Source organism: Balaenoptera borealis (assembly GCF_965194805.1).
Source record: "Balaenoptera borealis genome assembly, chromosome: 2".
Classification (NCBI taxonomy): Eukaryota; Metazoa; Chordata; class Mammalia; order Artiodactyla; family Balaenopteridae; genus Balaenoptera; species Balaenoptera borealis.
The window spans coordinates 174,479,390-174,503,695 of NC_138867.1; the positions used below are offsets into that span (position 1 = coordinate 174,479,390).

At 41.7% G+C, this 24,306-nt stretch overlaps 2 protein-coding genes across 3 annotated transcripts in view; one reads left to right on the forward strand and one right to left on the reverse strand.

Annotated features, from left to right (window-relative positions):
• The window catches only part of LOC309624703 (olfactory receptor 7G1-like), a 220,844-nt gene that overhangs the window by 65,253 nt on the left and 131,285 nt on the right, over positions 1-24,306 (forward strand). The gene's annotated exons all lie outside the window — the stretch shown is intronic.
• LOC309624702 (olfactory receptor 10H1-like) overlaps positions 1-24,306 on the reverse strand; it is an 88,656-nt gene that overhangs the window by 17,521 nt on the left and 46,829 nt on the right. The window contains exons 2-5 of one of the 2 annotated variants that reach the window (XM_082383094.1): positions 24,088-24,177; positions 17,028-17,163; positions 13,143-13,432; positions 1,422-6,728 (exon numbers count right to left, since the gene is read on the reverse strand). The gene's annotated coding sequence lies outside the window, so the exon portion shown is untranslated. The remainder of the gene's footprint in view (positions 1-1,421; positions 6,729-13,142; positions 13,433-17,027; positions 17,164-24,087; positions 24,178-24,306) is intronic. The other variant, XM_082383093.1, reaches the window with a different exon arrangement.

The window sequence follows — 24,306 nt, forward strand, 5'->3', positions numbered from 1 at the left end:
GTTCTGGAACTAGAAAGAGGTAGTAGTTGCACAACATCGTGAGTGTACTTACTGCCGCTGAATTAATTGTATGTTATGAAATGGAGAAAATGGTAAATTTTCTCTTATGTGTATTTACCACAATTTAAAAAATAAGAAACTGAATGAAGGCCCTTTTAAATGGGCTCATGTCCTAGATCAAGCCCTGACAGGTTGAGAACAAAACAAAATGGGGGAACCAGACACTTTTGTCCCTGGAGGCTGCATTCCCCAAACATCACCGGTTTCCAGAGTTTCTTGGCCTCCCTCCCTTGCAGTCACTTGTTTCTTTCCTTCACTTCTGGGTCAGCACCTGCCTTATGTCCCCAGGACAGTAGCCCCAATGGCCACACTCAGTCCTGATACTCTGAGTTCCTAGATGGCATGAGTCAGAGTCAACGACTTTGAAACAACAGCCTCAAAGAAGAGACTGAATGGGTGAGACCGGGATCTTGCGGGCTGTGCTCTCAGCTTCCCATAGCTCTCCAACATCCAGTGTAAGATTTCTCAATATTTGGGGCAAGATAATTCTTTGCTATGGGGGGTTGTCCTGTGCACTCTAAGGTGTTTACCAGCATCCCTGCTTTTCACCACCAGGAGGCTAGTAGCTCCCTGCTCAGTAGTGACAACCAAAAACATCTCCAGACATTGCCAATGTCCCAATGGGGGCAAAGTTGCCCCCAGTTAAGAACCAATAATCTACAGAGTACAGTTGTAATTCCTTAGCTGTTCCTTCTACCCGGATCTTGGTTCCTCCCCTTTTCCAACTGGCAAACACCTGTTTATCTTTAAGACTCAACTTAAATGTCACTTTCTCTGTGCAACCTTCCTGGACATCTCTTCCCAACAGAGATTTAGTCATTCATTCCTGTGTGCTTCCAAAACAACTCCTGAGTGAGTCTAAAAGTCCTTGCTTTTATATTTTCCATGACCATCATTATAATGTGTCGTGTTGGAGATGCAACTCTCTCTAGCACTGGATTTTGAGTTCTTGATGAGAATAGCTACTCTTAATTGGATGTTGGCACCTGTGCTCATACATTTCTTATTAAATTTGTACCCCAATATTATGAGGCACCTGCTGTGATCCCTGTTTTATGGAAGTTACAGCCGCATCCCACAGAGGACACAACACTTCTCCAAGAGACCATGGCTCCTGAGTGGGGGAGCCAGGATCTGAATCTACATCTGAATGACCCCTAAGCCTATCTTTTCCTAACATGTTATACTCACCACTTACTGGTGGCTGTTAATGGATGTCAGAGCCACTCCCAGGACCAGGGAGTTCTTAGCTTCACCATACCAGACCAGTCACACATTCCCTCCCTATATTAATTAGATCACAAAAATCCACAGTCATCAATAAAGAAAGAGAGAGGAACTATGAGAAGACAAGAGCTCACCGTGTCTTGGGAAGGTGGTCCAGGGCTGCATATACAACTTCTGGGATGATGGGGATGCAGAAGACAGGTAAGATTGGTGTCTGTTCATTCTGGAAAAAGGCAAAAGTGTGGAGTCAGTAAAAAGATTGGTGGTTGTCAGGGATTCAGAAGGAGACAGAGAGATGAATAGGTGGAACTCTGGTTTTTTTTAAGGTGGTGAAACAACTCTGCATGATACTATAGTGCGGGATACATGACATTGGGCATTTGTGAAAACTCATAGAATGTACAGCACCAGGAGTGAACCCTCATATAAACTGTGTTATTTAGTTAATAATAATGTGTCAATATTGGTTCAGCAGCTGTAACACAGTTACCTCACGAATGCAGGATGTTAATGAGAAGCCTGTGCATGGAGAGAGGAGGTATGTGGAAATACCTTGCACTATCTGCTCAATTTTCTGTAAACCTAAAACTGCTCCAAGAAGTAAAGTCTGTTAATTATTTTAAGGAAAATAAAAACCCTTAGAACTATGATGGGTGTCAGTCCAGGATGGCAGAGAAATAGACTGAAGTGTCCCGGCATTGATCCTCCAGGAGAACACCTAGCACGTTCCTCTGTAAGTGAACTGAACAGCCCCAGAGAGAGCGACCTGGCTATCTGGCACTTAGAGGAACCCACAGTGGGGCCAGTCTCCACCCAGGAACTCAGGGACCAAGCCCACCCATGGACAAATCCTGTCCACACATATCCCCTGGGGCAGAGTTTTCCAACTTGAACATTAGAAACTTTAGGTGCTGATGATTTCTTGTGGCTGGGGCTGTCCTGTGTATTATAAGATGTTGAGCAGTGTCGCTGTTGCCCACTAGATGCCAGTATCATCTCCCAATTGTATACAATCAGAAGTACCCTCACACATAGTCAAGCGTCCCCTCGGGAGCAGAACTGCCCCTGGTTGAGAAGCACAGGCTAGGTCTGTGTCGTCTCCACCTTGCCTTACGGGTCTTCCCCCATCCTGGCTCTCTCTTCTCAGTGAAGCTGTTTGGGTTCCCCTCTCTGCATCCTCCCTCCCATCTCAGACACCTCCTGCCTCCCTTTTTTCTCCCTATTTTCATCCTTGACTCCTTACCATCACCACACCTGCCCACCCTGGTGCCTCCCTAATAATTTACACCCTCGGTGGGTGACTGGCGCCTCTGCATCCTAAATTCTCTTGTCTCTTTTCTCTGCCTCCCGACAATCATTTCACCTTTGGTTTTTCACCAGAACGGAGTGGGGACAGCGGTTAAAAGTCAGACGGGGTTTCAGGGTAACTTAGAGCAGTAGCTCTTCTCTCTCTGCACCTCAGTTTCCTCACTTGTCCTGCAAAGCAATCATCACATTACTTTGAACCCAGGAAGTCGACCACTGCCTTCTGGTCCCACCTCATAAATTCAAGTTACACAAGGAGTTTTATAAGCAGGGTGGCTTCTCTGAGTCTGTGGCATATGCTGGTTCCCCAGGTCTCTCCTAGTCAAGTGGAAGGGAGGGAAGATGACTCACCTGGGGCTCCAGACTCTGCACCTGCTTCTGCCTCACTCCAGCTGGAGGTCTTAGTTTGGTGTTTCCCTGCAGCTGAGGGCCTTACAAGTGAGAGCTGCAAGGCAAGCAGCCTGCCGCCCTGATCGTGCCAGCCGGGTGGGGAGCTTACCTGAGCCACGCCGCCATTATTTATGCTGTCTCTGCTCCCTGCCTGCTGCCTTCCCTCTCTGTGGTCCCACTGTCTCTGCATTTGCCCTCCCAGGGTCCCCAAGGTATGCAAGACCCCTGGGGACCCTGGGAGGCATTGGGCAACCTCAGGGAGACTGTCCTCACTTTCCCTCCCTCCCTGCCTGACAGGGGTGAGTCAATTACCTGAGCTTCTCAGGGGCTTGAGCAGAGTCTAACGCTCTCCAAATTTGGGATTTGGGGCTCTGGCTGCTGACATGGTCAGGAGAGCAGCCCTGCCATTGCCCACTGCGGCTGAGGAGGCTGCCCAACGTGCCTCTCCACCTGCTTTCTTGCCCATTCAGGGCATTTGCTCAATTACATGTCTTTTTAAAATTTTAAAAATCAGCACACAAATATGTGTTCCTTCTTGTTAAATAATTGAAATGCTGCAAACCAGGCTAAAAGTCATGCAGTGGCCGGCCATGCGATCACAATGATCAATTTGATGGGCATCCTTACAGACCTCTGTATGCATGTGGCAAGTGAACAAACACAAACACATAAAATAAGAGTACTATTGTGGGATTTTGTTGTGCTTTTGTTTCGTTTTTATTTTTGGCGTGAAATTTACATAACTTAAAATTAACCACTTTAAAGTGATCAATTTATTGGCATTTAGCACATTCACAATGTTATTCAACCACCATCTATATCTAGTTCTAGATCATTTTCATCACCCCCAAAAATGGGAAGAGGAGGAGGAGGAGAGGGATGAGGAGGGAGAAGAAGGGAAAGAAAGAGGAGAAGGAGAGGAAGAGGAAGGAGAAGAAGAAGAAAAAGGGGAAGAAGAGGAAGAAGAAGGGGGGAAGAGAGAGGTTGGGAGAGGAAAAGAGAGAAATGGAGAAGGAGAGAAAGAAGAGAAGGGAGGTAGGGACAGAAGAAGGGAAGGTGGGAGGGAGAGAGTGAGGAAGAGAGAAAGAGAAAGGATGAAAGTGGCAACAAGAATATCCAAGGTTTTGGACACATTAAGTTTGAGATGCCTCCTAGATACCCACTTGGGGATATTGAGTCGGCAGTTGGATAGGGAAAAAGATAAGAATTTGAGGATCACCTGTGTGCACAAGGTACAGAAAACCATGACAGAAGATGGGATCGCCAGGGAGAGCAGGATGCTGATAAAGTCCAAGGATTAAATGGACTTTATGGCTGCCTGCGTTCCACGTATGAATGAACCAAGATTTGTTTAACGGTCCTTTATTAGTGGATATACCTAATGTGACATATAGATGTCACAGCTCTGAACACCCTAGTATTTACACAGATGTGGAATATACCTATAAGATGTCTATCTAATTAGGTGGGAAAATGGGAGGCAAGATTTAACTAGGTCATTCTGACCCCAAACACAGCCTCCCACACACCGTTTCCCACTGCTTTGGATGGCAATGAGGTTTCTCACAGTAAACATTATAAGCCAACATTTTGGTTTGTTCAGTATTCTGGGGATTGCACTGGCCCACCCAAGAAATATATGTCAATCAACTGTATCTTCCAAGCACCATGTTGGTGCTGGGTGTGATGGTGAGCAAGATGGACAGACTTCCTGACCTCAGGAAGCTGATAGCCTAAGGAATCATAATAAGTCAGCAGAAGACATTGGGTGCCCGACTCATTGTGCATACCCAATCACATCCAGGTGCTCTTTTGATTTGGATACCTACAGGATCAGAGGCCAAGTTGCTCTTTAATGAAGAAAATGAAAGAGGCTAGCTTGTATTCTTATCTAGAGATTCCTTGCTGCCAGGGAAGGGGAGCATCTCGGCACCAGTGTGAAAGAGTTACTCAGGAACTCCAGCAAGACCAAAACTTTAAAATCACGAAGTAGTCCTGAATCTACAGAAATATTACATCAGTGTCGCAAGGATGCACGCTCCAGTGTATGGTGGGCTTCATTTGCCCACCTATGGTTTAAAGGCTCTTAGGATGATGGAGTGATTGATTTGAAACTGGGCTAGTCCTCCTGGGATGGGGGACCCACAAAACCCACTGCAGGAAAAGGGTGTGTGAAGCATTGGGTTGAAGAGACCTGGGGATCAGAAAAGTCCTACATTGGAAGCCTGGCCCTTCTAAGTTGTGTGATCTTGGATGAGTCATGCAACAATTTTGAGCCTCAGTTTCCCCTCTGTCAAGTGGAGTTGTGAGTTTGTCTGCCCTGATCCCCCATTGTAAGGCTGTAATGAGATAATGTATTTGAGGGGTAACATGAAACATGCAGTATAGTATGCAAAGGAGGATGCTCTGGGATCCTCAGTTTGACTGAAATTTTTTCCGCATCTTCCCACTGCATGGTAACATGGGATGTTTTTACTACACAAGTATAGAGAAAGATTGAACTCAACTTTAGAGAAAATGATGTATAGTTTACTACTCAACTTATGTATGAATACACATATTTTCTTTTCTAAAACTTTGCCTATTTGACTATTACTTATGTATTTTAATTACATTTATTGTTGTACAAAACGGTATCACCATAAACTAGTGTCCATTATGTATTATAAATTGCTATTTTTAATGCATAAATTCATATTCTGAAATGCTATAAATTTGTCAAGGGAATTTTTTAATTGAGATACAATTGACATATAATAGTGTGTAAGTTTAGGGTATACAACGTGCTGAAGTGATATATATATATTGCAGTATGAGTACCACTGCAGTGTCAGCTAACACCTCTATCATGTCACTTAATTATCGTATCTTTTTTTGGGGGTGGGAACAATTAAGATCTAGTCTTTTAGCTACTTTGAAGTTGATAATACAGAATTATTGTCTATACTCACAGTGCCGTGTTCTTGACACCCAGATCTTGTTTATCTTCTGGTTGATCTACTGGTTGCAAATTTGTGCCTTAAACAACATTGTCCCAATTCCCCCACCCCTCAGCCCCCGACAACCACCATTCTACTCTCTATTTTTACGAGTACCTTTTTAAGATTCCACTTAAAGGGATATAATACAGTATTTGTCATTCTCTTGAATACAGATATTTTCAACAAATTATAAGTACTATGAAGTATGGTCGAGCTTAAATCCCCCCCCCCCTCATGCCCATGGGGGATCATTTAACCAGTGTGACCATGGAATACACATTTGCCCTGGGCTCTGCACTCAGTATTGTGGTTCAACAAAGAGTTACCCTCTGGCTCATGTGCCATGTCACTCTTTAACACAGCAGGTCATTTCTCATAGTGGGACTTCTTTCCTTGAATTAGCAGTAGAGACTTCTCGGTCTCTCTGCAGCTGCTCAAGATTCACATTTGAAATGTGGAGATTTCCTCGACTTTTTTTGAGTCTGAATAATATACCATTATATGGCTTGATAACTCAAATTTTTGGCGCTGAATAATATACCATTGTCTGGATGTACCACATTTTATTTATCCATTCACCTACCCAAGCACATCTTGGTTCCCTCAGGTCTTGGCAGTTATGCATAAAGCTGCTATAAACATCTGTGTGCAAATGACCCAGTTTCGTTCCTTCTTATGGCTGAGTAATATTCCATCATATATATGTACCACATCTTCTTTATCCATTCGTCTGTCGATGGGCATTTAGGTGGATGGACCTAGAGACTGCCATACAGAGTGAAGTAAGTCAGAAAGAGAAAAATAAATATCGTATATTAATGCATATATGTGGAATCTAGAAAAATGGTACAGATGAAATTGTTGGCTAGGCAGAAACAGAGACACAGATGTAGAGAACAAATGTATGGACACCAAGGAGGAAAGAGGGGTGGTGGGATGAATTGGGAGTTTGGGATTGACATATATACACTAACTAATATGTATAAAATAGATAACTAATGAGAAACTGCTGTATAGCACAGGGAACTTCACTTCACTGTACATTAGAAGCTAACACAACATTGCAAAACAAGTATACCTCAATAAAAAATATATAAATAAATAAATAAATAATAAAAAACAAGACCCAATAAAATAAAATAAAAATAAAAAATTTTAAAAATCTGTGTGCAATTTTTGGTGTGAACCTAAGTATTCAACTCGTTTGGGTAAATACCAAGGAAAGTGATTACTAGATTATATAATAATAAGAGTATGTTTAGTTTTGTAAGACACTGCCAAACTGCCCTCCAAATCAGCTGTACAATTTTGCAATACCAGCAATGAATGAGAGTTCCTATGGTTCCACATCCTTGCCAGCATTTAGTGTTGTCAGTGTTCTGGATTTTATCCATTGTAATAGACATGTTGTGGTAAAATTTATTTTTAAGGACTAACTAATTCTCCCAACACAATTCAGTGAATAGTCTGCTGATTCGCATTGTTACCTTTTTTAATATAATAAGTTTATTTATACATGGGTCTGTTCCATGACTCTTATTCTGTTCCACTGTTTTATATGTCTATTCCTGTACAATGTAATGTTGTCTTTTAAAAATTATTCTAGCTTTCTAAATTAATTTTAGTGGTAGTAAAATATTTATAGTATGTTATTTATATAACATTATTATAATGGTAGTATAGTAGTTCATAATAACTAAGATTTAGTCAGTACTTACTCTTCCCCTGGTAGTCTTCTAAGATTATAATTATATAAACAGGTATATATGTGAGCCATTAATTCTCTCAATAAATGTATGAGCTAGGTACTTATGGCATCCCCATTTTCCAAATTTAAGAAACAGAGGCATAAAAACACTCAAAGCAAAGATGGAAACACAGTGGCAGTTTCTCAATTGGTTAAACATAGAATTACCATAAGAGTCAGCAATTCCACTTCTAGGTGTATATCCAAGAGAAACGAGAACATACGTCCACACAAAACCTTGTACACTCATGTTCATAGAAGTACTATTCATATTAGAAAAAAGTGGGAAAAACCCAAAAGTTCATTGACTTTTGAATAGATAAATAAAATGTGGTGTCTCTGTGCAATGAAATATTATTTGTCAATAAAAAGGAAAGTACTAATACATGTTACAAAGTGGATGAACCTTGAAACTATTATGCTAGTCACAAACAGCCACATACTGTATGATTCCATTTATATGTAATAGGCAAATTTGTAATAGGCAGAGTAGGCAAATCTATAGAGACAAAAAGTAGATTAGTGGTTGCCTAGGACTGGGGGAAGGGGGGTGTTGAAGGGCAATAGCTAAGGGGTATGGATTTCTTTTTGGAGTAATGAAGATGTTCTAAAATTGATTGTGGTGATGGATGCACAACTATGTGAATATACTGAAAGCTATTGAACCTTATACTTTAATTGGATTAATAGTATGGTATATGAGATTATTGTACTGTGTTTGTCATAACATTCCAATTAGTTATTTGAGGTGGTCTCTAACTTGAACTGAGTTTCCTAGTAGTCAAAGCAAAGAAGGAAACAGGTTCCAAACAGTGTTATCCTCATAATAAATAAAACTGAGGTTCTTACGACAGAAAGAAAGAAAGAAAGAAAGAAAGAAAGGCATAAAGAGGTTAAATAACATGGCCAAGCTATTCAGCCATGAAGCAGATGTTTTATGTTTTTCTATAATGTTTATGTCTCCTTTCTTTTTAAGTTATTTTTATTGAGGTAACATTTATTTATAATATCGTATAAGTTTCATGTGTGCAACACTATACTTCTACTTCTGTGTAACGTACAGCATGCTCACCACCAAAAATTTAGTCTCTATCCATCATCATACAGTTGACCCCTTTACCCAATTTGCCTTCCTCCCTCCTTCCACTCTGGTAACATCTATTTTGTTCTCTGTATCTACGTGTTTGTTTTTGTTTGGTTTGGTTTGTGCATTTATTCTGGTTTTTCTTTGTTTATTAGTTTTTTATATTCCATATTGAGTGAAATCATATGGTATATGTCTTTATCCATCTGACTTATTTCACTCACCATAATATCTTCAAGATCCATCAATATTGTCACAAATTTTTATGGGTGAGATAGATAGATAGATAGATAGATAGATAGATAGATAGATAGATATAGATATAGATATAGATAGATATATACCTCACATCTTCTTTATCCATTCCTCCCTTGATGGACACTTAGATTTTTCCATGTCTTGGCTATTGTAAATAATGCCCTGATGAAAATCCAGGTGTATACATCTTTTCAAATTAGTGTTTTCAATTCTTTGGATAAATACCCAGAGGTGGGATAGATGGATCACATGATAGTTCTATTCTTAATTTTTTTAGAAATATCCATATTCTCTTCCATAATGGCTTCACTAATTTACATTCCCAACAAGAGTGCATGAGGGATCCCTTTGCTCCACATTCTCACCATCACCTATTGTTTCTTGCCTTTTTGATAATAGCCAATATAACAAGTGTAAGATGATATCTTATTCTGGGTTTTTTCTTATTTTTTTAAACATTTTTATTGGAGTATAATTGCTTTACAATGGTGTGTTAGTTTCTGCTTTATAACAAAGTGAATCAGCTATATGCATACATATATACCGATATCCCCTCCCTCTTGTGTCTCCCTCCCACCCTCCCTATCCCACCCCCTAATGGCCACAAACCACCGAAATGATCTCCCTGTGCTATGTGGCTGCTTCTCACTAGCTATCTATTTGGTAGTGTATATATGTCCATGCCACTCCCTCACTTCGTCCCAGCTTACCCTCCCCCCTCCTCGTGTCCTTAAGTCCATTCTCTACATCTGCGTCTTTATAGTTGATTTACAATAATGTGTTCATTTCAAAGGTACAGGATAGTGATTTGGGGTGTTTTTTGCAAATTATATTCCATTAGAGGTGATTACAAGATATTGGGTATAATACCGTGTGCTACACAGTAAATCCTTGTTGCACATCTATTTTCTGTTTAGCGGTTTGTATCTGTTAATCTCATACTCCTAATTTGTCCCTCCCCCCTCCCTGTCCCATCTGGTAACCAAAACCACTTGACATAGATAAGGGTGACAGCCAGAGTATGTTTTTCATTTTCCGACCTGAACCCCAACTGATACAGAAGAAAAGAGTAAAAAGAGAATGTCATGAAAATGAAAGAACATTGTTTAAATCCTAGCAAGTACTCTTGCCTAGTGAAGGCTTTGAGTGCAAGACACTCCTTCTCGTTTTCTAAAGGATGTTATATGAAAAGTGTTAGAGACATAGTAGCACCAAACCAGAATGTTCTCAGAGTGTAATCAGAAGGATGTAAAGAATTAAACAGGAAATGCTTTTTTGGAGTTATTTACTATTGTGTTCACAGACCAAGAAAACCATGCTGAAAAGCTTTCGAGCTCAACTAATATTCAACAAGGGATCCAACAACACCCAATGAGCAGAGGATGGTCTCTTTAACAAATAGTGTTGGTAAAACTGGATAAATACATGCAGAACAATGAAACTGAACCCCTATTTCATGCCACTCAGAAAAATTAACTCAAAATAGATCAAAGACTTAAACAGAAGACCTGATACCATAAAACCCCCAAAAGAAAACATAGGGAAGAAGTCCCTTGACATTGGTATTGACAATGATTTTTCAGATATGATGCTGAAAGCACAAACAAGAAAAGCAAAAGTCAAAACATGAGACTACATCAAACTCAAAAGGTTCTGAACAGCAAAAGAAACAATTAACAAAATGAAAAGACAACCTACAGACTTGGAGAAAAATTTTGCAAATCATCTACCAGAAAAGGAGTTCATATCCAAAATATATAAAGCAATCATACAACGCAATAACAAAAAACAAACAATCCTATGAAAAAATAAGAACTAAATAGACATTTTTCAAAACAGAACATCAAAATGTCCAACAGGAGGAGATTGGTTCAATATCGTGGAGAAGGATGTGCACTCACTCCCTCTTGTGAGAGCACCAGAATCACAACTAACTGCTGAACAATCACCAACAGGAAGACACTGCAACTCACCAAAAACATACCTCACATCCAAAGACAAAGGAGAAGCCACAGTGAGACAGTAGGAGGGGAAAATCACAATGAAATCAAATCCCATAACTGCTGGGTGGGTGACTTACAAACTGGAGAACACGTATACCATAGAAGTCCACCCACTGGAGTGAAGGTTCTGAGCCCCACATCAAGCTTCCCAACCTGGGGGTTCGGAAAGAGGAGGAGGAATTCCTAGAGAATCAGACCTTGAAGGCTAGCAGGATTTGCTGGCAGGATATCAGCAGGACTGGGGGAAACAGAGACTCCACTCTTGGAGGGCACACACAAAGTAGTGTGTGCATCAGGACCGAGGGGAAGGAGCACTGGCCCCACAGAAGACTGAACAAGACCTACCTGCTAGTGTTGGAGGGTCTCCTTCAGAGGCGGGGGTGGCTGTGGCTCACCGTGGGGACAACGACACTGGCAGCAGAAGTTCTGGGAAGTACTCCATGTCATGAGCCCTCCCAGAGTCCACCATTAGCCCCACCAAAGAGCACTGGTAGGCTCCAGTGGTGGGTTGCCTCTGACCAAACAACCAACAGGGAGGTAACCCAGCCCCACCCATCAGCAGACAAGTGGATTAAAGTTTTACTGAGCTCTGCCCACCAGAGCAACACCCAGCTCTACCCACCACCAGTCCCTCCCATCAGGAAGCTTGCACAAACCCCTTCGATAGACTCATCCATCATAGGACAGACAGCAGAAGCAGGAAGAACTACAATTCTGCAGCCCATGGAAGGAAAACCACATTCACAGAAAGATAGACAAAATGAAAAGGCAGAGGACTATGTACCAGATGAAGGAACAAGCTAAACCCCCAGAAAACCAACTAAATGAAGTGGAAATAAGCAATCTTCCAGAAAAAGAATGCAGAATAATGATAGTGAAGATGATGCAGGACCTTGGAAAAAGAATGGAGGCAAAGATCAAGAAGATGCAAGAAACGTTTAACAAAGACCTAGAAGAATGAAAGAACAAACACCTAGAAGAATTAAAGAACATACAAAGAGAGATGAACAATACAATAACTGAAATGAAAAATACACTAGAAGGAATCAATAGCAGAATAACTGAGGCAGAAGAACGGATAAGTGACCTGGAAGACAGAATGGTGGAATTCACTGCCATGGAACAGAATAAACAAAAAAGAATGAAAAGAAATGAAGACAGCATAAGAGACTGGGACAATATTAAATGCAACAACATTCACATTATAGGGGTCCCAGAAGGAGAAGAGAGAGAGAAAGGACCTGAGAAAATATTAGAAGAGATTATAGTCAAAAACTTCCCTAACATGGGAAAGGAAATAGCCACCCAAGTCCAGGAAGTGCAGAGAGTTCCAGGCAGATAAACCCAAGGAGAAATACACCGAGACACATAGTAATCAAACTGATGAAAAGTAAAGACAAAGAAAAATTATTGAAAGCAACAAGGGAAAAACGGCAAATAACATACAAGGGAACTCCCATAAGGTTAATACCTGATTTCTCAGCAGAAACTCTACAAGCAAGAAGGGAGTGGAACAGTACATTTAAAGTGATGAAAGGGAAGAACCTACAACCAAGAGTACTCTACCCAGCAAGGATCTCATTCAGATTTGATGGAGAAATCAAAAGTTTTACAGACAAGCAAAAGCTAAGAGAATTCAGCACCACCAAACCAGCTCTACAACAAATGCTAAAGGAACTTCTGTAAGTGGGAAACACAAGAGAAGAAAAGGACCTACAAAAACAGTCCCATAACAATTAAGAAAATGGTAATAGGAACATACATATCTATTACCTTAAACTTGAATGGATTAAATGCTCCAACCAAAAGACACAGACACGCTGAATGGATACAAAAACAAGACCTGTATATATGCTGTCTAAAAAAGACCCACCTCAGGCCTAGGGACACATACAGACTGAAAGTGAGGGGATGGAAAAAGATATACCATGCAAAGGGAAATCAAAAGAAAGCTGGTGCAGAAATACTCATATCAGATAGAATGGGCTTTAAAATAAAGAATGTTACAAGACACAAAGAAGGACACTACATAATGATCAAGGGATAAATCCGAGAAGAAGATATAACAATTATAAATATATACGCACCCAACAAAGGAGCACTTCAATGCATAAGGCAACTGCTAACAGCTATAAAAGAGGAAATCGACAGTAACACAGTAATAGTGGGGGACTTTAACACCTCACTTACACCAATGGACAGATCATATACACAGAAAATTAATAAGGAAACACAAGCTTTAAATGACACTACAGACCAGATAGATTTAATTGATATTTATAGGACATTCCATCCAAAAGCAACAGATTACACTTTCTTCTCAAGTGCACATGGAACATTCTCCAGGATTGATCACATCTTGGGTCACAAATCAAGCCTCAGTAAATTTAAGAAAACTGAAATCATATCAAGGACCTTTTCCGACCCCAATGCTATGAGATTAGAAATAAATTACAGGGGAAAAAATGTAAAAAACACAAACACATGGAAGCTAAACAATGCATTACTAAATAACCAACAGATAACTGCAGAAATCAAAGAGGAAATCAAAAAACACCTAGAGACAAATGACAATGAAAACACGATGATCCAAAACTTATGGGATGCAGCAAAGCAGTTCTAAGACGGAAGTTTATAGCAATACAAGCCTACCTCAAGAAACAAGAAAAATCTCAAATAAACTATCTAACCCTACACCTAAAGGAACAAGAGAAAGAAGAACAAACAAAACCCAAAGTTAGTAGAAGGAAAGAAATCATAAAGATCAGAGCAGAAATAAATGACATAGAAACAAAGAAAACAATAGCAGAAATCAATAAAACTAAAAGCTGGTTCTTTGAGAAGATAAAGAAAATTGATAAACCTTTAGCCAGACTCTTTAAGGAAAAGAGGGGGAGGACTCAAATCAATAAAATTAGAAATGAAAAAGGAGAAGTTACAACAGACACTGCAGAAATACAAAGCATCCTAAGAGACTACTACAAGCAACTCTATGCCAATAAAATGGACAACCTGGAAGAAATGGACAAATTCTTAGAAATGTATAACCTTCCAAGACTGAAGCAGGAAGAAATAGAAAAAATGAACAGACCAATCACAAGGAATGAAATTGAAACTGTGATTAAAAATCTTCCAACAAACAAAAGTCCAGGACCAGATGGCTTCACAGGTGAATTCTATCAAACATTTAGAGAAGAGCTAACACCTATCCTTCTCAAACTCTTCCAAAAAATTGCAGAGGAAGGAACACTCCCAAGCTCATTCTATGAGGGCACCATCACCCTGATACCAAAACGAGACAAACATACTGCAAGGAAAGAAAATTACCGACCAATGTCACTGATGAATATAGATGCAAAAATCCTCGACAAAATACTAGCAAACAGAATCCAACAACACATTAAAAGGATCATACACAATGATCACGTGAGATTTATCCCAGGGATGCAAGGACTCTTCAATATACACAAGTCAATCAATGTGATACACCATATTAACAAATTGAAGAATAAAAGCCATATGATCATCTCAATAAATGCAGATAAAGCTTTTGACAAAATTCAACACCCATTTATGATAAAAACTCTCCAGAAAGTGGGCTTAGAGGGGACCTACCTCAACATAATGAAGGCCATATACAACAAGCCCACAGCAAACATCATTCTCAATGGTGAAAAACTGAAAGTATTTCCTCTAAGATCAGGAACAAGACAAGGATGTCCACTATCGCCACTATTATTCAACATAGTTTTGGAAGTCTTAGCCACGGCAATCAGAGAAGAAAAAGAAATAAAAGGAATACAAATTGGAAAAAAAGAAGTAAAGCTGTCACTGTTTGCAGATGCCATGATACTATACATAGAGAATCCTAAGGATGCCACCAGAAAACTACTAGAGCTAATCAATGGATTTGGTAAAGTAACAGGATAAAAAATTAATGCACAGAAATCTCTTGCATTCCTATACACTAACAATGAAAGATCAGAAAGTGAAATTAAGGAAACAATCCCATTCACCACTGCAACAAAAAGAATAAAATACCTAGGAATAAACCTACCTGAGGAGGTAAAAGATCTGTACTCAGAAAACTATAAGACACTGATGAAAGAAATTAAAGACAATACAAACAGATAGAGAACTATACCAAGTTCTTGGATTGGAAGAATCAACACTGTGAAAATGACTATACTACCCAGAGCAATCTACAGATTCAATGCAATCCCTATCAAACTACCACTGGCATTTTTCACAGAACTAGAATAAAAAATTTCACAATTTGTATGGACACACAAAAGACCCCAAATAGCCAAAGCAATCTTGAGAAAGAAAAACGGAGCTGGAGGAATCAGGCTCCCGGACTTCAGACTATACTACAAAGCTACAGTAATCAAGACTATATGGTGGTGGCAGAAGAACAGAAATATACATCAGTGGAACAGGATAGAAATCCCAGAGATAAACCCACACACATATGGTCACCTTATCTTTGGTAAAGGAGGCAAGAATATACAGTGGAGAAAAGACAGCCTCTTCAATAAGTGGTGCTGGGAAAACTGGACAGCTACATGTAAAAAAATGAAATTAGAACACTCCCTAATGCTGTATACAAAAATAAACTCAAAATGGATTAAAGACCTAAATGTAAGGCCAGACATTATAAAACTCTTAGAGGAAAACATAGGCAGAACACTCTATGACATAAATCACAGCAAGATCCTTTTTGACCTCCCTCCTAGAGAAATGGAAATATAAAAACAAAAATAAACAAATGGGACCTAATGAAACATAAAAGCTTTTGCACAGCAAAGGAAACCATAAACAAGAGCAAAAGACAACCCTCAGAATGGGAGAAAATATTTGCAAACAAAGCAACTGACAAAGGATCAATCTCCAAAATATACAAGCAGCTCATGCAGCTCAATAACAAAAAAACAAACAACCCAATCCAAAAATGGGCAGATGACCTAAATAGACATTTCTCCAAAGAAGATATACAGATTGCCAACAAACACATGAAAGAATGCTCAACATCAGTCATCATTAGATAAATGCAAATCAAAACTACAATGAGGTATCACCTCACACAGTTCAGAATGGCCATCATCAAAAAATCTACAAACAATAAATGCTGGAGAGGTTGTGGAGAAAAGGGAACCCTCTTGCACTGTTGGTGGGAATGTAAATTGATACAGCCACTATGGAGAAGCGTATGGAGGTTCCTTAAAACACTAAAAATAGAACTACGATACAACCCAGCAAACCCACTACTGGACATACACCCTGAGAAAACCATAATTCAAAAAGAGACATGTACCACAATGTTCACTGCAGCTCTATTTACAATAGCCAGGACATGGAAGCAGCCTAAGTGTCCATCGACAGATGAATGGATAAAGAAGATGTGGCACATATATACAATGGAATCTTACTCAGCCATAAAAAGAAATGATATTGAGTTATATGTAGTGAGGTGGATGGACCTAGAGTCTGTCATACAGAGTAAAATAAGTCAGAAAGAGAAAAACAAATACCCTATGTTAACACATATATATGGAATCTGAAAAAAAAAAAAGGTTCTGATGAACTTATGGGCAGAACAGGAAAAAAGACACAGACGTTGAGAATGGACTTGAGGACACGGGGAGCGGGAAGGGTAAGCTGGGACGAAGTGAGAGAGTGGCATGGACATATATACACTACCAAATGTAAAATAGATAGCTAGTGGGAAGCAGCTGCATAGCACAGGGAGATCAGCTCAGTGTTTTGTGACCACCTAGAGGGGTGGGATAGGGAGGGTGGGATGGAGACACAAAAGGGAGGAGATATGGGGATATATGTATATGTATAGCTGATTCACTTTGTTATAAAGCAGAAGCTAACACACTATTGTAAAGCAATTATACTCCAATAAAGATGCTAAAAAAAAAAATTATAATAAGACCAGGTGTGGGGGCCCGGTTCTATCTGATCACCTTTCCCACTGGCCCTGCCAGCTTACCTCCAGTCAGGACTGCACCAAGGAGCAGGACAACAGAAGCAGCATCAGGGTCATTGGCAGGCAGAACATCTTCCCGGGGTTATCCTGGGGCAGCTTTTGATCCCGCTGTGCTGTAGCGAATGGAGCAAGAGTGAGTCAGCACGCACAGCGCGGGAAAAGTGCTGAATTCGTGCAAGGGCGGTGGAGGGATGAGGCTGTATCACTCACTGGAGTGGGAGGCAGTGAGTGAACGTTGGTATTGAGAAGGGCATGTACTCCTGCCCTGGGCATCTACCCCTGCCCTGGGCATCTACTTCTGCCCTGGGCCTCTTGGCTCACCTGGCTCCCTGGGCATGGGCAGAGATTTGCCCCCATTGGTGTGAGGTCCCGCAGCCTGCTGCCCTCTGTGCCTGCGTTCAGCTGTGGCTGCGGCTCCTTCTTCTCTAGCTACCCACGGCCCTTCTGGTTTTATTGAAGACACAGCCTTCCTATGCTGGGAAATGCCACCCCCATGTGAACCATCGGACATTTCCTTTCTGGCTCAGCAAAGCCTCCAAGATCTCTAGATGGCTTATCATCATTAATGTCACAGGGAAATGATACTGGCATCTTGGAGAAGGTATTCTGTTCCAAGTATTCTCCACAACTATCATTTCTGCTGCCCCAGAAATCTGCCTCAAGGTCTCTGGTGCATTTGTGCTTTTGGGTTTCAGGTCGCATTAGTTTCAAAAGATCTTGCATTTTCTGAGATAAAATTGTGTTAATTTCAACGTTGGAGTTATTTTCATGACTCTTCTCTCAGAGCATGTGGCCAATCATTCCCCACATGTTGATTTATAACTTTACACTTTAATGGAGAATGTGATACAATAATGAGAAGCAAGTTAACGTTGATGGAGAGGCTTCTGTTTATCAAACCCATTGTTAGAAAACTTTCATACACCATGTCATTTAATATGTCTTTTTCTCTCTGGATGCCATTATGATTTTTCTCTTTTTCTTTGTTTTTCAGCAGTTGGAGCAGGATGTATTTGTCTGTGTGGACGTGTATTTATGTAGGTGTGTGTGTGCACATACTTTTTGGAATTTACCCAGCTTGGGATTCTCTGAGTTCCTTCAATCTGCCTTTTGATTATCTTTCATGATTTTCATAAAACTCTCAGAATTCTAAGCCCCAGATCTCCTACTTATTTACTATAACCTGAGATATGCTGCTTAACCTGTCAACCTGTTCACCTATTTGTAAAATGGAAATAATTAGAATACCTGCCTATCTGCATGGAGAGCATGGTATCTGGTGGTTCATAAGCCCTTCATAAATACAGCTATGGGTTTTTTTAAAAGCATGATAATACTCTTAGACTTGGCCAAGCATGACACCTACCTGCGTCCTGAACATCTGGGGACCCTCAGTTTCAAGTGCCTTCCTTGAAGGCAGTCCTTCTCTGCTAGCTGGGACCAGATAAAACTGTCAGTGGCTTTCAAGAGAAGCACTCTAGGCCCCCAGGACCAGAGTAAGTTTGAGTGAGTCTCAGTCACAGGAAAGGATTGTCTCAAATGTATCCCTCCCCTCTGGCATCTGTCATCTGCCAGCAACACCCCTGATCACCATTTCTCTCTTTGGGGGCACTCAACCCTTGAGACCACATATGGGGTTGACCAGAAGCCTCAAGTAGCTCCAAGATTTGCACCTATACCTTGTTGTCATGACATTTCTTTCATAGGTATGATGACAGTCTGATGGTGGTAACACACTGATTATGGAGGACACTCACCCATGGACCTAGAATGAGTTCAGGGGTCTAGATTACAGATGGGTCAACACCAACCCTGGAGCCTGAGTTGTGTGTGACCCTGTGCATCTGACTTTGTGTGCTCATATTCTGATGCCATCTCTGGTCTATGTTTTCCAAAGCCAGCAGGGATGGTGTCAGGAGTCCTTTCTCCTGTGCATTCTCTACTGCTGGCCTCCAGTATGGTCACCCACAGGTCAACCATAGGCTCTGCACCACATGTCCAGCCATCCACCAAGGATGGTCAAGCCTCTCTCTTCCAAATGTTTTTGACACTGTTGTTCTGTAATGCCAATGGTTCCTTCCAATTGACAGCCTCTTTAGAGCCCTGGGTTTGGTCCCCACCTCCATCATTAACGTTTCTTTTGACCTCAGAAGAAATTAACACAAACCTCTGAACCTCAGTCTCCTCATCTGCAGACTGGTAGTAATAACAGCACTTTCTTGCCAGAGTAGATCTGACAATTGGTCATGTTCATGTGAACACACTACATGCACTTAATATGCCCACGAAAACACTGCATCTGTGAGTGTTATTACAGGACTTTCAACACCAGGCTTGAGAGTTTGGACTCTGGGCAATAGGAGTGGCTCTGCCATTGAACTCCACACAACAGGCATACAAGAACAATGTCTCTATTGTGTGCCCAGCACTGTTACAGGTCTTGAGGACACAGAAATGCATCATATCCAGTCCCACACCCATGACTCAGAAGACACAGCACAATGTGTGGAGCTGTAGGGGAGACATCTGCTCGTCACTATGGGAAAATGTGGAGGAAGGAATGTTTCCTCTGGGGCTTAAAGGATGAATAGGCATTCTCTTGGTGGATAGCAGGGTAAAGGGAATTCCTACCACAGCAGCTGAAATCAATAAAAGTATAGAGTAAGAAGATGTGCAGTTCAATCATGTCCACATGCCAGGGCAGATGGAGGGACATAAGCCATGGGCCTGAAAGATGGGCTATGGGGTTTGGAGAGGATCCTGCAGGGGACAGGGACATGACCACGCACTGTCTTAGAGAAGGACCTAAAGGTCCTCCCTGTCCTCACCTGTTCTGTTTGGCTATTGATAGTGACTAGGTGAGTGTCCTCCTGTGCAGGGAAGCCTTGGCCTGACTCCAGAAGAGTTGTCTGTGGAAATGTAGACACAGGAGCCCTCAAACACCTGCCAGGTGTTGAGCTGGACTCATAGGTGGATTCTAGGGGAAGCGGTGGGCTCTTCCAGGGCGGGGAGTTGGACATGTTTCCTCCAAATCCAATACCTGCTCCCACTTTTATATCTAGAAGCCAAAATGAGACGGGGATATTTTCAGTTTCTTGAATGTGCCAGCCTCTCTCTCACCCCAGGTGCCACCACATGTCCCATTCTTCACTCCCATCTGCCTTAATCAAGCAGTCTCAGGTCACATGTCACCTCTTCCAGGAAGCCTACCATGCCTCCTATACCTCTGACCTCTGGCTTCCCCTGAAATTACCCATAACATGGTCTTGCTATTGCCCGGTTGTGTGTCTGTGTCTCCCACGAGAAACCTATGGACCTTCTGGGAGCAGAGAGGGTATCTGACTAGTTGCATGTGTTCCCAGCATCTAGAATGTTAAATATTAAATAAAACAGTAAATATTCAATAAATATATATGTTGAAGAAAATAATGAATGGACATGCATGGTGCCATGAGACCCTATGGTACAGGTGGGGGAATGAGGACATGCCATCTGAACTGAATTTTGAAGGGTGAACAAGAGTCCCTGGGCACACAGTGTCAGCAGGGCACCCAAGGCAGAGGAATCAGCATGAGCAAATGTGTAGAGAAATGTCCAGAACAGGGTTAGGGGAGGCTAGGAGGTCAGACCAGGACCAGATTGTGAAGGGGCTTGAAGGTACCTTAGAACCATCAGTCTAGGGCCCAGGGAAAGGGTGAGCTGGAAACAAAGGTCAGAAAGGAACTAGGGCAGCCAACTTGGCATGGGCAGATGCCAGCCTGGACTGAGGGTCCAGCCAACACTTTCCTCTAAGCCCTCTCCCACTGGGACAGCAAAAGACCCAGAATGTGGGGGGGGAAATCTTGGTGGAATTTTCTTGGCACACCTCAAATTGGGAAGGGACATCAGGGGGAGAGATGTTCAACCAAGAAATGAATCCAGGACCAAGGAGAAAGATATTTTCTTGCTGTTTCTGAATGCCCAGAGAGGTCAGGAAATAAGGCTAGGGTCACAGAAGGGAGTCAGTACTAAGACTGGGGACAGAGTGGAGGAGACCAAGGTTATGGTTCAGCTCCATCTTGCAGCCCTGCCTTGTGGGGTCACTATGACCTTGGATGAGTGACTTGACCTCTCTGGACCTCATTTTCTATCTTTGTAAAATGGGGCTGCATTATACAGATAAGAGACACAATGCATGTAAGGAGACTGGCACAGAGTAGGTGCTTGGTGGAGGTGAACTGCCCTCCCTCTATCCCCATTTCAACTTTTTTCATAAACTATGGATGCTATTCTTTCATTTGTCTCACAGATATTTGTGGGGTTTTATTTTATTTTATTTATTTTTTATACAGTAGGTTCTTGTTAGTTATCTATTTTATACATATTAGCGTATATATGTCAATCCCAATCTCCCAATTCATCACACCACCACCACCACCACCAACACCCACCACTTTCCCCCTTGGTGTCCATATGTTTGTTAACTACATCTATGTCTCTAATTCTGCCCTGCAAACCGGTTCATCTGTACCATTTTTCTAGGTTCCACATATATGCGTTAATATATGGTATTTGTTTTTCTTTCTGACTTACTTCACTCTGTATGACAGACTCTAGGTCCATCCACCTCACTACAAATAACTTAATTTTGTTTCTTTTTATGGCTGAGTAATATACCACTGTATATATGTACCACATCTTCTTTATCCATTTGTCTGTAGATGGGCATTTGGGTTGCTTCCATGACCTGGCTATTCTAAATAGTGCTGCAATGAACATGGGGGTGCATGTGTCTTTTTGAATTATGGTTTTCTCTGGGTAGATGCCCAGTAGTGGGATTGCTGGATCATATGGTAATTCTATTTTTAGTTTTTTAAGGAACCTCCACACTGTTCTCCATAGTGGTTGTATCAATTTACATTCCCACCAACAGTGCAAGAGAGTTCCCTTTTCTCCACACCCTCTCCAGCATTTGTTGTTTGCAGATTTTCTGATGATGCCCATTCTTACTGGTGTGAGGTGATACCTCATTGTAGTTTTGACCCTCCAGCACTAGCAGGTAGATCTGGTTCAGTCTCATATGGGGTCACTGCTCCCTCCCCTGGGTCCTAATGCACACACTACTGTTTGTGCCCTCCAAGGGTGGAGTCCCTGTTTCCCCCAGTCCTGTTGAAGTCCTGCAATCAAATCTCGCTAGCCCTCTAAGTCTGATTCTCTAGGATTCCTCCTCCCGTTGCTGGACCCCCAGGTTGGGAAGCCTGACATGGGGCTCAGAACCTTCACTCCAGTGGTGAACTTCTGTGGTATAAGTGTTCTCCAGTTTGTGAATCACCCACCCAGCAGTTATGGGATTTGATTTTATTGTGATTGTGCCCCTCCTACCATCTCATTGTGGCTTCTCCTTTGTCTTTGGTTGTGGGGTATCTTTTTTGGTGAGTTCCAGTGTCTTCCTGTTGATGATCTTCCAGCAGTTAGTTGTGATTCCGGTACTCTTACAAGAGGGAGTCTCACAGATATTTTTTGAGCACCTACTATGAGCTGAGCAGTGTGTGGCCACTGGAGAAACGATGATGAATAACTTTGAATCACAGACTTGTAGCTTTGCTCAACTTTTCTCCCAGGCAGGACCCATGCATTTCCGGAACTTTCCACTGGGTATGACTTCAGGGATCACCAATAAAAATTGGTTCAAGTCGTTCCATTTCCCAAACATACAGCAGCCCCTGCCCTGTACTGGAATCTGTGCTCACAGCTGCAGATGAAGAGATTGGTCAGACCCCCATCTCACCCTTAAGAAAAATGTTCTCCACCTACTTTCCTCCAATGCCCTTAACTGAGGGAGTGTGGGACAGTTTCCATTGTGTCTTCAATCTGATCTCATATATATGAATTTGGTTGATACTCTTTAATGTTTGTGGTAAAGTGTCAGTGGATTTCCTTTTTGGATCTCTTTATCCTGATGGGTTTCAGGGAAGCTAAAGAGCTCATCACTTCCCCAGGGGTCTGTCATATCTTCATTGTATTTATCTCCAGTATATGAATGACTAATGCACTCGCCTGTCTCCCTCCCTTGTCCAGGACCTTTTAGAAGGGAAATTTGCTTCCCTGTCATTTTTCATGTCTAGCACAAACCGTGTATACCATAAATGTTCATAAGATAAAATTCCCACTAAGGATTGGACAGGTAAGTGTTCTTCAAATCCTTGGTCAACATTTTGCTCAGGAGGTCCCTCTTTTTCTGAGGTAAGTGACTGTCTGAAAGTAAATACAGGAAGGGAATCTCGTGCTTGAACTGTTCTTTGACAACTGGGAAAAGTCAGAACTGGCCACACTCACTGGTTAGTTTGATAAGCATGACCAGCCTCAGCATTTAAAAACTATGTGTGAGATAACGCTTATCTCCAGCTCAAAGGAAGTCCAGCCTCAGCAATCATGTGTTCAACAGATGTGTAGGGAACATCTGAGCCCATCTCTGGGGAGACCACAGTGACCAGAACTAGCACAATACCCAGTTTCGTGGACATTACAGTGGAGGGGAGAAGGCAGATGATGAATAACTGAATGTAGTCAAGAAGGTTAGGAGTTTTAGGATAAGGCAATTATTGTCTATGAGAGCCCAACAAGATCATCCATAGAGAGTAAGGCATGTTTGGAATGGCTTGGAGGGGTGGTTCATGGAGAAGGTGGCATTTCAGCCGAGACAATCTGCTCCAGGGGCAGAGGGAGAGGAAAGGTTGCACCAGGTAGAAGAGACAGCATGTGCAAAGGACCTGAAGTGGGAAAATGATGGCCCATCCAAGGAACAGAAGAAGGCCAATATGACAGCAATATGACAGGGAGACTGGGCAGCAAGGAGGGGTGTGAAGGGCTCAAAATGGCCTAAAATGACATGGAGGAGATTACAAAGGACATTACCCCACAATCCCAACAGGCATGAGATGACACTCATTTACACAGCAGATACTGGCCATGATACATACACGAGGGCAGGTGGGTTGCTGTGATGTCAATCGCACCTAAAAAGTGAATTTCAGGTAAATAAGGGAATAGCCACTCACATTTCAGAAGGATTTTGCAGCTCACAGACTCTCCCATAAAGTTGTTTGTTTTCTCAGCAGGTATTTAATGAGCAGGTATTAGGTGCCAACCTGTGGGAACACACTGGTGAGCGAGTTCAGAGTGGTCCTACCCTCTCGGGGCTGCCAGTCTAGTGGGGGCGGAGGGGAGGTGTTGGTCAGTAATTTATATAACACAGCACAGTGAGCATTACAATGGAA